The sequence below is a fragment of the Leopardus geoffroyi genome, chromosome B3 (assembly GCF_018350155.1).
Source record: "Leopardus geoffroyi isolate Oge1 chromosome B3, O.geoffroyi_Oge1_pat1.0, whole genome shotgun sequence".
In the NCBI taxonomy this organism is placed as follows: domain Eukaryota; kingdom Metazoa; phylum Chordata; class Mammalia; order Carnivora; family Felidae; genus Leopardus; species Leopardus geoffroyi.
In genome coordinates, this window is record NC_059337.1 from 66492271 (window position 1) to 66504627 (window position 12357).

Consider the following 12357-nt stretch of genomic DNA (forward strand, 5'->3'; position numbering starts at 1 on the left):
ATTATTTACAGATAATACAGAATAAGAATGATTTCCTTGGTGATGATTTATCAATCATTTTTTAAGATGAAGCTAGTTTTAACTTTCCAGAAGTCATCTTTAGATTATCACTGAGGCAGTGGATGTGGTGCCTGAAAGCTAAGTCCCCAAATCTGGAGGTGATGTTGATGGAAGGTGAGGTGAGGAAGACATTTGGATGAGTTTCAGTTATAGCAGGAGTTCTGACTCTCTTTTGGAAATTTGGCAAACTTCAGAGAGTGCTACTTGTTAGTTGTGTTTTGCATATGTGACATCAGTTGAGCAGGCTTAGATCCTAGTGGTAGGTCTCAACATGCCTTGGTTTGGTAAAGTGTCCCTCACCACATTTTTCATGTCTTTTGGCTCTTGATTTTGGCTGAGTCTAACCATACAACTTACACAAGTAGGAAGTATCCTTGTAGTACAGCCAAATAACTAAGCTATTTGGTAATAAGTCAATAATAAGTCAAATTAATAAAGAAGAATACGGTGTTGGAAGAGAAGTTGCATTAATGAATTTTGCTTTTAAAATCTCAGTGGAGAGTCTAATGGTAAAACCCAGTCAAACCAACCAACCAAGTGAGCTACCTAGGCGCACCTAGAACTCTAAGATAATTTTATGAAGCTAGAAAAACTACCAAGGCTTGTCATTGACATGGATTTATTTATTTATTCGTTTGAAAAGCTTGTATGTGTGTGCGTGTGTGTGTGTGTGTGTGTGTAGAAAAGGTGGTGGGATAAGTTAACTATTGTTGAGTTGTTGGTTCTCCTAAAACTCATGTTTATTATTGACAGGGTCAAAAGAAAATATAAGATGGATTTTTCTGCCCCATCTGGCAGCTTCAGTTCAGCAGAAATGAGAGCTAAACACAGCTGTGAAGACAGAAGGCTGAGGAGCAGCGTTTTGTTAACACTTGGGACAACTCTTAGCCATTGTTCACAATGACTCCAGCGAATGGGACAGTGAAAGTCCTATGGCCTTTAGCATGGAAACAGCATCACCAGCTGTCAAGGATTTCTGAATTTTAAGGGAACAAACAAAATGATTCATTAGGTTGGGCAAAATGGAAAAATATTTATTTTCTTTGGGCTGGACAGAGAGAGAGGAAAGGGTTAAGCATGAGTCGGAGATTTCCAAAGCTAATGGTGCCTTAATTCCTATATAACATTTTCTTTCTTTCTGTTAATTATCGTATTTAGCAAAGTTTTCTCTGTTTCTTAATTTTACTAAATATGGCATTTAGAATGACTGGCCCTTTTGGTGTTCCATGATTTAAAACTTCTAAGTTGTTAGGAGATATTTTTGTCTTTCTTATTTAACATTATGAAAATGATTGTTTTGAAGGCATGAGAAAAAAAATGTTACAGAAAGGTGGTCCCTACACCTCACTTCACTCCTCCCTGGATTGACTGCTTTCTTTTTCCCTTCCTCCCCCCTTCTTTCTTTCATTCTTTCCTTTCTCTCTTCCTTCTTTCTGTCCTCTTATCCAAAAATGTACAAAGCATGCAAGACATATGTCAATGACATATGTCAATATTTTATTAATAAATATTTCAACAATTGATGTATAAATCATGAGTTAGTCATTCGCCTTTTATTCATTTATCTTTTCAGTGTTGAATTTTTCTTAATGTATCATTTAATATATATTTATTTGTTTGTTTATTTATTTATTTTGAGAGAGAGAGCACTGGGGAGGGGCAGAGAGAGAGGGGGAAAGAGAATCCCTAGCAGGTGCCATGTTCAGTATGGAGCCCAGTGTGGGGCTCGATCTCACAAAGTGTGAGATCATGACCTGAACCAAAATCAAGAGTCAGACGCTTAACTGACTGAGTCAGTCAGGAGCCCCCTTAATATATTATGTTGGTTTTAGGCTTTTTCATTTTTTTTTTTGAAGAGATGAGGGTTTTTTAATGTTTATTTTTTTACTTTGGGAGAGAAAGAGAGAGAGCAAATGAGCACAAACTGGGGAGAGGCAGAGAGAGAAGGAGGCCCCACACTGTCAGTGCAGAGACTGACTTGGGGCTTGATCTCATGAACTGAGAGATCATGACCTGAGCCAGAATCAAGGGTCAGATGCTCAACTGACTGAGTTACCCAGATGTCCCTAGACTTTTTAGTTTTTAAATATAAATATTTAAAAATATTAAAAAAAATAAATATTCAATGCTTTGTTACCCAGACTTTTGCCAATATGTACACTTTAGCTGGGATTCTTACGTGGCTTCACTATAATTCATGATAATAATGATATGGCCAGATTCTAAATCAAGTTTGGAATTGTGGAAGATTAATGTGTATCCATTGTGGTTATAGCGTTATTATTGTTTATTATTTTGCAATCATCTGAAAACTGGAAATCCAGGTGTGACATATATAAATAACTAAATAAAAGTTGGGGCACCTGGGTGGCTCAGTTAGGCGTCCAACTCTTGATTTTGGCTCAGGTCATGATCTCATGGTTTGTGAGATTGAGCTCCAGGTTAGGCTCTGCACTGACAACGCGGAGCCTGCTTGGGATTCTTTCTCTCCCCCTCTCTCTACCCCTCCCCCGCTCATGCTTTCTATCTCTCTCTCTCAAAAATAAATAAATAAACTTAAAAAAAAAAGTTGATTAGAAGGCTTCATTCTCCTTCCATGCCAGGCAGTCTTTTTCATATAAATATTTTGAAGCATTTTGCAAAGGATAGCATTCTCTTCTTACTGATAGAGTGAGTAGCCAAGATACCAAGTCAAGTATTTAAGCGAGGTTATATTTTGAGAATAGAGTTCACCCCCTTTTTTGCTCTCGTCATTGTAGCGTTGATAGTATTCATCATTGCCCTCATATGATGTTCACTCTAGATAATGGGTTGCTTTGAATGATATTATCCTGGTAGATATTTTGCCACAGTAGAATAAGAAGATTTTCACACATAAGAAATTATACTTCTAACATGCAGTAGTTTAGTCTGGGGTCTTACTAACAGAACAATTATAGTCAATATATATGGAAAGTAGCCTGATAATACAAGGGAGAAATATTAAAATTTGTATCTTTAAGGCTATTAATGAAAAATTAAGTGTATTTCTTTGACAAAATAATTGAAAAATCACTTTATTACCACAGGCTACATACTTCTTTTTTCTTGTAATAATTCTGTGGGTTTTCACGTGTTCACATTGCTTCAGTAGCCCTGCACATTTCCTTGTTTTATGCCTGAAACTAAATTAATTACTTTGTTTAATTTCATGAACATGTCAAGCCGCAGTTATGAATAGCTACTAATATCAAGTGTTTATGCAGAGAGCATAGGATGTTACAATAAATATCTACCCAATTACCAAGCAACTGAGGGCGATATTGTTTCCAGGTAAGCTGGACAAATTGTAAATTCACTATATTTAACAGGAAATGAAATAATTGCACAGTCAGCACTGAAGTTTTGTTAAAAATCCAGTGATGCCACGATGACAAATTAAAACTTTATTAAGAAACCATTTAAAAAAAAATACGATATTGTCTAAGGCAGTTTTTTTAAAGTCAAGGAATCCCAGGGAAAACAGATACGGCACTTGAACATCCATCCTACCAGTGCTTTAGAACTATGTTAATGGACCTTCATGAGGTGAAGGGGAATCAGTGCGGGCAGGCAGCCCAGCAATGAGCTTTATAAGACATTAGCCTAGAAGAAAGAGACGAGCACCTTTGCCAAATACAAAATCACCACCGCCACCACCACGGATTTTTGTATCAATGCTCTCGACTTTGTAAGGTTCACGTTTTCATACAAAGTAATTTATTTAATCCTTAAACAATCTCAGGGAGGAAGTTGGTAGACTTCATAAGTCTCAGGATGATTCTCATTTTACAAAGGACAGAATTAATGTGGAGCCAGAATTAGGAGTAAGGTGAGGGTGAAGCTCAGATCGCAGGATAGAGGGTGTTAAAACTGAAATTAAGGTGGCCCTTTCCTTTTAAACAACCTCTACTTAGTGGAAATACCTTTGTTCTCATCAGGGAGGGAGAGGTGGGACCCTCGAGGACTTCAGGTTGTTCTCCCTATTGGCCATTGAGCACTGAGCATGAATTTATTTTAGTTTTTATTTACTTTTTTTTTTTTTTTTGAGAGAGATGGCACAAGTGAGAGGGGGGCAGAGAGAGAATTCCATGAGAGGGAGGGAGAGAGAGAGAGAGAGAAGCAGGGCTCACCCGACATGGGGCTCCTGCTCACTCAAAGTGGGACTTGAGCCCACAAACCTTGAGATCATGACCGGAGCTGAAGTCAGATGCTTAACTGAGGAGCCACCCAGGCTCCCCTCTGAGCCTGCCTGAATTTAATCCTGAATATCTGTCTTCTTTTAGCCTCCATTTTTAGCATTCTGTCAGGCCAGAAGAAGGAAAATGTATGAACACCCATCAGTTTGGGCTTTGTGGTTAATATTTCATAGCTGGGGAGGATTTCCACTAGCCACTGAACCTGTGCCCCATCCCTTTACTCCACCCTGACAGGGTGTTGTCTTATTTATCTTCTCTCTTCACTTCAGTTCTGCTAAGTTCTGTCTGGTTAACTGCTAAAGGTAAATAGATCTGGTTGTTTATTGTCACTTTCTCTTCCTGTTCCACTTTGATTTTTGCCTAGACACGCCAAAAATGCTAAGGCTGTGGAAACTATTTCTGCTGAGATCTTGGAGCTTGGGAGGGGGCTTGTATTCTTAAGAGTTTTCCCAGGGTTACCTACTTATTCCTTGATACATATTTCTAAAATTTGGGGCTATTAGTGAGGTATTTGTTGTCTTACGTTCTTTTTTTTTTTTTTTTTTTTTTTTCGTATTACTTCCAGGATGTGCAAGGGAATTAGGAATGGCGCCATCCCCTATGGAAAATTTTTGGTTTTTTGTTCCGCCCTCTCTTTAAAAGGCTGTTTTTGTTTTTGTTTTTGTTTTGGTGAGAGATATACCACTTTTAAGTTTAGCTGCTGCTGGCGATCTCTCCCCTTTTAAACTATATTTTGTAACTTTGTTGGATATTAGAGAAAAGATTCTGAATTCCGATTTCACTGTCAATTTTACCTTAAAAGTCCCCTCAAGTCTTTTGTTTGTTAAGTTATTAAAATACTAAGTATGAAGTTATATAGTTTATTTGTAGTTTTTATATTAGAATGTAGTTTTCCATGAATATTGGCCCTGTCTAAAGTGACTTTTGATGATTGCATGTCTCGGGCAAGTGGCTAACCCTTTTAAGACTATGATTTATAAGCCTGTATTTCATTCAGCCCCTCATGGCATTTTACACAATTGACCACTTCCTCTGTGTAACTTTATTCTTTGGCTTCTACTAAACTTTTATTTTATTTTATTTTATTTTATTTTATTTTATTTTATTTTATCTTATTTAATTTTATGTATGTATGTATGTTTCTACTAAAACTTTCTGAACGAATTCCAGTATTTCTTATTCTTGCTTGGCTTCTTCACGGGAACTTCTTCCTTTGCTCTTTGAAAACTGTGTTCCACAGAGGTTTGTCCTCGACCCATTGGCCATTTCAGAGAAGATGCTTTCCTGTCATAGTCTTATGTATTACAAAAGAAATAGAAAAAGAACAAGAGATAAGGAGAAAACTAGATGTTTCTGTGGGGTCATGTTGAGTTTAGGTTAGCTATGAAGTTTCCGAAAAGAGACTGTACTCTAGGCATATAGGTAACATGAGTCAGGATTAAGTAAGAAATCTATGCTACAAGTTCAGATACAGAAATACCCCAGAGATGATCAGATGTCAATTCTTACATTCTTATTATGTCGAAAAAGCGTTTCTTCCCATGTGTCTCCTTTACTTCCACACTGTTACTACACTCACCCAGAACACTGCACTTCTGAAACTTGTACTTGCCAAATGTGTGGAAGGTTTTCCCCACATCACTCCAGTGGGCACATTGTTTCCACATAGGTTTGACAGGTAAAAGGTAGAAAACTTCAAAATTATTATATTGAACAGCATGAGAACCAGAAATTCTGCAAAGAACCGTCTGGGCCTCAAGGGGTCTTTTACAAAAGCCTCACAAAGACGAGTTGTCTCATTCGTATCTCTGTTGGGTATTGGAGAACAAATTGTACTTGTTTATTTATTTAAATGTTTATTTTTATTTATTTATTTATTTATTTATTTATTTATTTATAGAAAGATCATGTGCATGACTGAAGTAGGGGAGAGGGGCAGAGGGAGAGAGAGAACCCCAGGCAGGCTCCACGCTCAGTGCAGAGCCCAACACAGGGTTCAGTCCCATGAATGATGAGGTCAAGACCTGAGCTGAAATCAAGAGTTGGACGCTCAACTGACTGAGCCACCCAGGTGGCCCAACAAATCATATTTAAATAGAGAAGAAGAGGGGATCTCTGATGTCATGGACAGATTGGAGTTTCTGGTGATAAATCCAATCGTCAGAAAGGTTTTCCCCTTTTGCAACAGACTGGGCCAAGAAAGAAAGGGAGGAAATCAGGTAGGAAGAAACAGTGACTAGTGAAAGGTATAGGGCCTGGTTCGGTCATTTGGGAAAGCTGTCTCCTTGAGCTGTTGTCTGCTTCAATTTCTGGAAATCTTTGCCCTCAGGTCACAGTTGGTATGCAAGTCCAGTCATGGTTTGGTGCTTTCTTTAGATGTGACACATGGATCCAAGAATCTATTCCTTGGAGTTTGGTGACACAAAGGTTGGTTCCATTTCAATGGAGTTGAAAAGGGTCTTTCTGGAGATACCTTTTCCAATAGGTGAAATCTACAGCTTTCAAGATGTGATGTTTAAGGTCTTTGTCTCCCAGGAACATACTGTAGAAAGATCGCTCTGCTAAAGCATGGTTATTTTCAACAGAAAAAATTAGGCCTTTACCATATTGAAGCGTATCCCCCTTTACCAGATGAAGATCAAAAGAAGTAGGAGGAAAGTGCATTGGGATCTGATGGCTATCTCAGAGGATGAGTTTATGGGTTCCAAATGGAGTAGATCTGAGATCCAGAAGAACTAATATCAGTGTTTTTGGCCAGAGTATTTGAAGTGCTCTGCAAAATTTTTTTTTTAAATTTTTGATTTTTTAGAGAGAGACAGAGAAAACACAAGCAAAGGAGGGGCAGAGAGAGAGGGAAACACAGACTCTGAAGCAGGCTCCAGTCTTTGAGCTGTCAGCACAGAGCCCAAAGTGGGGCTTGGACTCATGAACCATGAGATAACGACCTGAGCTGAAGTCAGAGGCTTAACCAACTGAGCCACGCAGGTGCCCCACATCTCTATAAAATTTTCCAACTGAGTTTTAATAATACTGTTAATACATTTGACTAACCCTGAAGATTGAAAATAAAAGTGTAAAACTGGCCAAACAGCACTGACCAATTAAAACGCTTGACTGGTAAAGTGAATTCTCTGGTCACTATGAAATTTGAGGGTGGTTCCTTAGGTAGGGATGATATTTTGTTTATTTGTTAATGTTTATTTATTTCTTGAGCTAGAGAGAGAGAGAGAGAGAGAGAGAGCGAGCACCAGGGAGGGGCAGAAAGAGAGGGAGAGAGAAATCCCAAGTAGGCTCTAAGCTTTCAGCACAGAGCCTGACGTGGGGCTCAAACTGACAAACTGTGAGACCATGACCTGAGATGAAACCAAGAGTCGGATGATTGAGCCATTCAGGCACCCCAGGTAGGGATGATATTTTAAAACATAGAAAGCATTACCAAGACATATTTACATTCTTGAGATGGGGGAAGTGGTATAAAATCCATTTGCCCAACCTCAGAATGGCCCATTGGGCAAATTAAAGTGTCCAGGAACAATGTGGACAGATTGTCTTGAATTGTATTTTGGGAAGGTGGGACAAGCAAAAGAGGCACTCTTTTTGGCCTTGTTAGTATTTCCCCACCAGTATTGATTCACAAAGGTTATTATTTTATCAGAGGACCAATGGTTCAATGCATGTGCAATAGTAATGTGAATTTCAGAGTGGATTATTATTTGTTCCAAATCAGTTCTTAAATTGAACCAACAGTTCTTAGATTTCTAATATATTTTTCTGGTTTTGGAGCTATTATTGGAATTTCTAGTCAAATTTTTTAGGTTATCATTTGGGGGATTATCCCTTTGGACCATAACAGGGGTTTGGTTGTTGGTTCCTTGAGAGCAGCGTTCTTTGAGAAATACTGGTGAGGTGGTTTCCTTTAGCGTTCATTCCAAGATGTAATGCCCAGGGATTTGGCCAATGTGGCTGGTAAGAGTATGGCATCTAATAATTCCTGGGCATAAACATCATTTTTAATTTTGTCCCTGCTGGAAGTGAGGAAGACTTGATGTTTTTATAGCATCCCAAGGTCATGAGCTACTACAGAGGAATCTCTATTGCCAGTATAGATATTTGTAATTTTGCCCTTGGCTAAAATGCAGGCCGAGGTAAGAGCGTACAATTCAGCCCGTTAGGCTGAGCTAGCCCAGAGCCAAGGTGCTGCCTCAATGGCTTCAAAAGGAGTTACAATAGCATGCCCATCATAATACTTACCACTTTCACCTTTTAAACAAAGAACTATTGGTTAACCATGAAGAGTCAGGGTTGCTCAAAGGAGTTCTTGTAAGTCATCATGGGTGGTGGGGGGCGGGGGTCTGAAGACGATGTGTCAAAGTCAAACAGTCATGAGGAGTATCATCCTTACAGGAGGGAAGAAGGATGGCAGAGTTAAGATTATTATAAGGTGCAAGGGTTACATGAGGAGTAGTTAGCCAGAGATGATGGCCGAAAGGTGTTGAGTATGATGAATGAACAGGAGGAAAAGGAAAAAGGGAAGGTGATGTTCAAGGACAGGGAGACTTATCAAGCTTTCTTTTAGGGCTTTAAAGGCTAAGTCATCCCAATTCTTCCAAATAAATAGAGGCAAGTTTGTTGTTCTAAATAAACCATATAGAGATTGGGCCATAAAAGAGAAGTTTGGAATCTAGTTTTTAAAAAAAAAATTAATATTTATTTTTGAGAGAGAGAAAGAGAGAGAGAGACAGACAGAGGTGAGCAGGAGAGAGGCAGAGAAAGAGGGAGACACAGAACCCGAAGCAGGCTCCAAGCTCTGAGCTGTCCACACAGAGTCCAACACATGCTCGAACCCACAAACTGTGAGATCATGACCTGAACCAAAGTCTGGCGCTTAACCTGTTGAATCACCCAGGTGCCCCTGGATCCAGTTTTAATAGTAGCCAGTTAGCCCAAGAAAACCTTATAATTGGTGATTAGTTTGGGTTTGGGGAAGATCAGACTGACATAAAGCCTATTTTTGGATCTACATGTAAGTTTTGTTCTGAAATCGGTTACCCCAAATATCGAACCTGAGTTTGAACAAACCGTAATTCTCTTTGGAAACTTTTTTGTCCCTTTAAGGCTAAAAGTTTTAACAGGTGGAAGCTGTCTCCATAAGAAGAGACCTCCATAAGAAGGAAAACAGAAAAGCAAATCATCTGTATATTATAATAAAACTGAACCTTCAGGTAACTTTATATCATATAAATTTACATGTAAGATTTGGGAGAAGTAGGAAGTACTTTCAGTAAAACCCTGAGGCAGCACTGTCCAGATGTATTGCTTTCCTTCTCAAGTAAAAGCAGAGAGATATTGTCTGGTCTTATCCATAGGGATGCTAAAGAAAGTACTACATAAATCAGTGACAGTGGAAAGTTTGCCTTCAGTGGGGATGGAGGCTAGCAAAATACGGGGATTCAGAACAACAGGGTGTCAAAGGATAACAGTATTGTTTATAGCTTGGAAATCCGACATATTTCCATCTGTGGCCACCTGGTTTCCTCACAGGCAAAATAGGATTATGGCGAGGACTAATGCGGGGTACGAGGAGGCCTTGAGCCTCATAATCTTCAATTATGGGCTTGATACCTTGAAGGGCCTCTTTATTTATAGGGTATTGATTCTGGGGAAATGGTTTGAAGGATCTACTTGGATTTTTATAGGAAAAATAAAACTGTGCTGTGGATTCTGCCAATTATCTGTTGAGAATATTGCCCATAAAGATGTGGCAGCTGATCCAGTAGGGATAAATGCTTAGTGTCCTTAAAATTAGTTCTATTGCCATCAGAGATGGGGCAAATAAAATATATTGAAGCATCATTTGACTCAGCTGATAGGCTATTTTGGTTGCTGCTATAAATTTTACAATTGTCTCCCCCTTTTAAGAGAAACTCCAACATATTTTGGCCCCATAAATAGACAGGGTTTGAGGAATGGAGGAAAACCATTTTAGTACTCCAAGCAGGGGCTGTGTAATGACAGTAGGGTTGAGCACCAAGCCTTGGTGTTAAGATTCATTCCAAGCTTGGAGAGTTGTTTCTCCATGCTGGTTAAGAGGATAGACTGGGAAAAATCTCCTGTAGTTCTTTGGAGTCCTGTAATTGGGAGTTAGAAGGGCATTGGGAAGGCTGGTTAAGAATGGCAGGTGCCTAGAGTTTATGTTTGTAACAGTCTTTGTTCCAGTGTCTGGCTTTTTATAATAATGGCAAAGATGGAGAAAGGGGGTTGGTTTTGTTTATGGACTTCCATTTATTGGAGTTGAAAATTAAGAATTTTAGTGGTCTTCTTTTTAGTTGAATCATCTTTGGGGTGGGTAAGCTGATGGTTAAATTAAAGTTGGAGTAGACATGGTTACCCATTCCATCCTGGTCCTTTTAGCTAGAAGGGAAAGATCCTAGTTTAGCTCATTATTGAACATAAAGTTGAAAGCTGAATGGATTCAACTTCCATAGGAAAGCCAGAATTTTCCTTAGAAACAATTTGGAGCTGGCTGTGATATTTAGGCACAAGCTCACTGGGCTTCTGGGTACAGGCCTGAATCTTATTGCAATCAACAGGTTTTAGGAAAGCCCTAAGCCTTGCCAGGTGAAGTCAATTAGGGATTGCTGATCATGAACATACGGGAAGCCAGGAGGCTGTTCTCTTATTGGCAGTACAGAGATTTTTCAGGATCATTCCCATTACGGTTCCCATCCAGTGTTGGGCTTGGCCTCTGCCAGTGAGCCTGAGAACTAGTGGGTACAAATCTGACAAACCTGGTTGGTAAGTCTGGACTAAATTAAATTTCTTGGCAGATCTGTGAGGATCTTTAGTAACTAGGAAAATCTTTGACTATGGCTCACGGTTTGGCCTTCGTCCAGGGGACAAAGGAAATTAGGGGTTTAGCATTAGGACCCCCAGAGGGTCTAATTGTAAAGGGGCAGTTTCTAATGGGTTTGGGTGAGGAAGAAGTAGAGAGAGATTTGGAGAAAAAGGGAAATTCAGTGAGAGGGTTGGAATGAAGAAGTGAAAGGTACAAAGGAGGTACAGTAGAGGAAGAGAAGGTTAATGGGGGATACGGGGAGTGAAGAGGTCTCTGATGCCTTTTAATTATTTTTCTGTTATGTATTTTCCTTGACCAATTTAGAAAGAGCATTTTGTAAAGAGGTGATTTTAGAGTCCTGGATATGCTTGGAAGCCTCAATATACCAACTGAAACAGGCATTCCATTCAGTTTGTTTTATTTTAGAGCTGAGGTCTTCTAATTTGGTTCTAAAAAAGCAAGTTTGGGCAGATTGAAAATTCCCTATAGTGGTTATTCGAGTTCTAAATTATTTTTGGTCAAGTTGGTCCAATTAGTTAAAAATGCACTGAGGAGGGAACATACTTTTTTTTTTTTTTTAAAATAAATGTTTGTTTATTTTTGAGAGAGCAAGTGTGAGCAGGGAAGGGGTGGAGATAGAGGGAGACAGAGGATCTGAAGTGGGCTTTGCGCTGAAAACAGAGCCTAATGTGGAGCTCCAACTCAGGAACCATGAGATCGTGACCTGACCTGAAGTCAGACACTCAACTGACTGAGCCACCCAGGCACCCCTGGACCATGCTTTTTAAACCTAAAAATGGCTAGGGTCCCAGAAAGACCCTGCTGAGAGAATTGGGCAGAGTGGTATTCCCTTATTCAAAACCAGAGGCTCAAAAAACCCCAAATGAGTACTCACCAGGAAGGACAAAGCCTTTAAACAGAACCTGAACAAAGTCAGAGATCTCAACCAAGAGGAGAGACCTCAGATCTGAGAGGAGGCCTAGGGAACTAAGAGGAAAAAGTTGACTCATGGAAGCTCAAATGAGTACCTCACTTGGTTCTGGGGGTCGTTAGTTCCTCAGTGGCCCATCTCTTCAAGCCCCATGTTTGGTCACCATGCAGTGTTGACCTTAAAAGAGCCAGTTATTTTACCAGCAAAATGAGTTTATTTGGGACTAGCAGAGAATTTGCAATTTAGGACAAGCAAACCATGGTGAACCACAGATGAGTCGAGAGAACAGAAGAGAGGGCCTTGCTTTTAAAGAG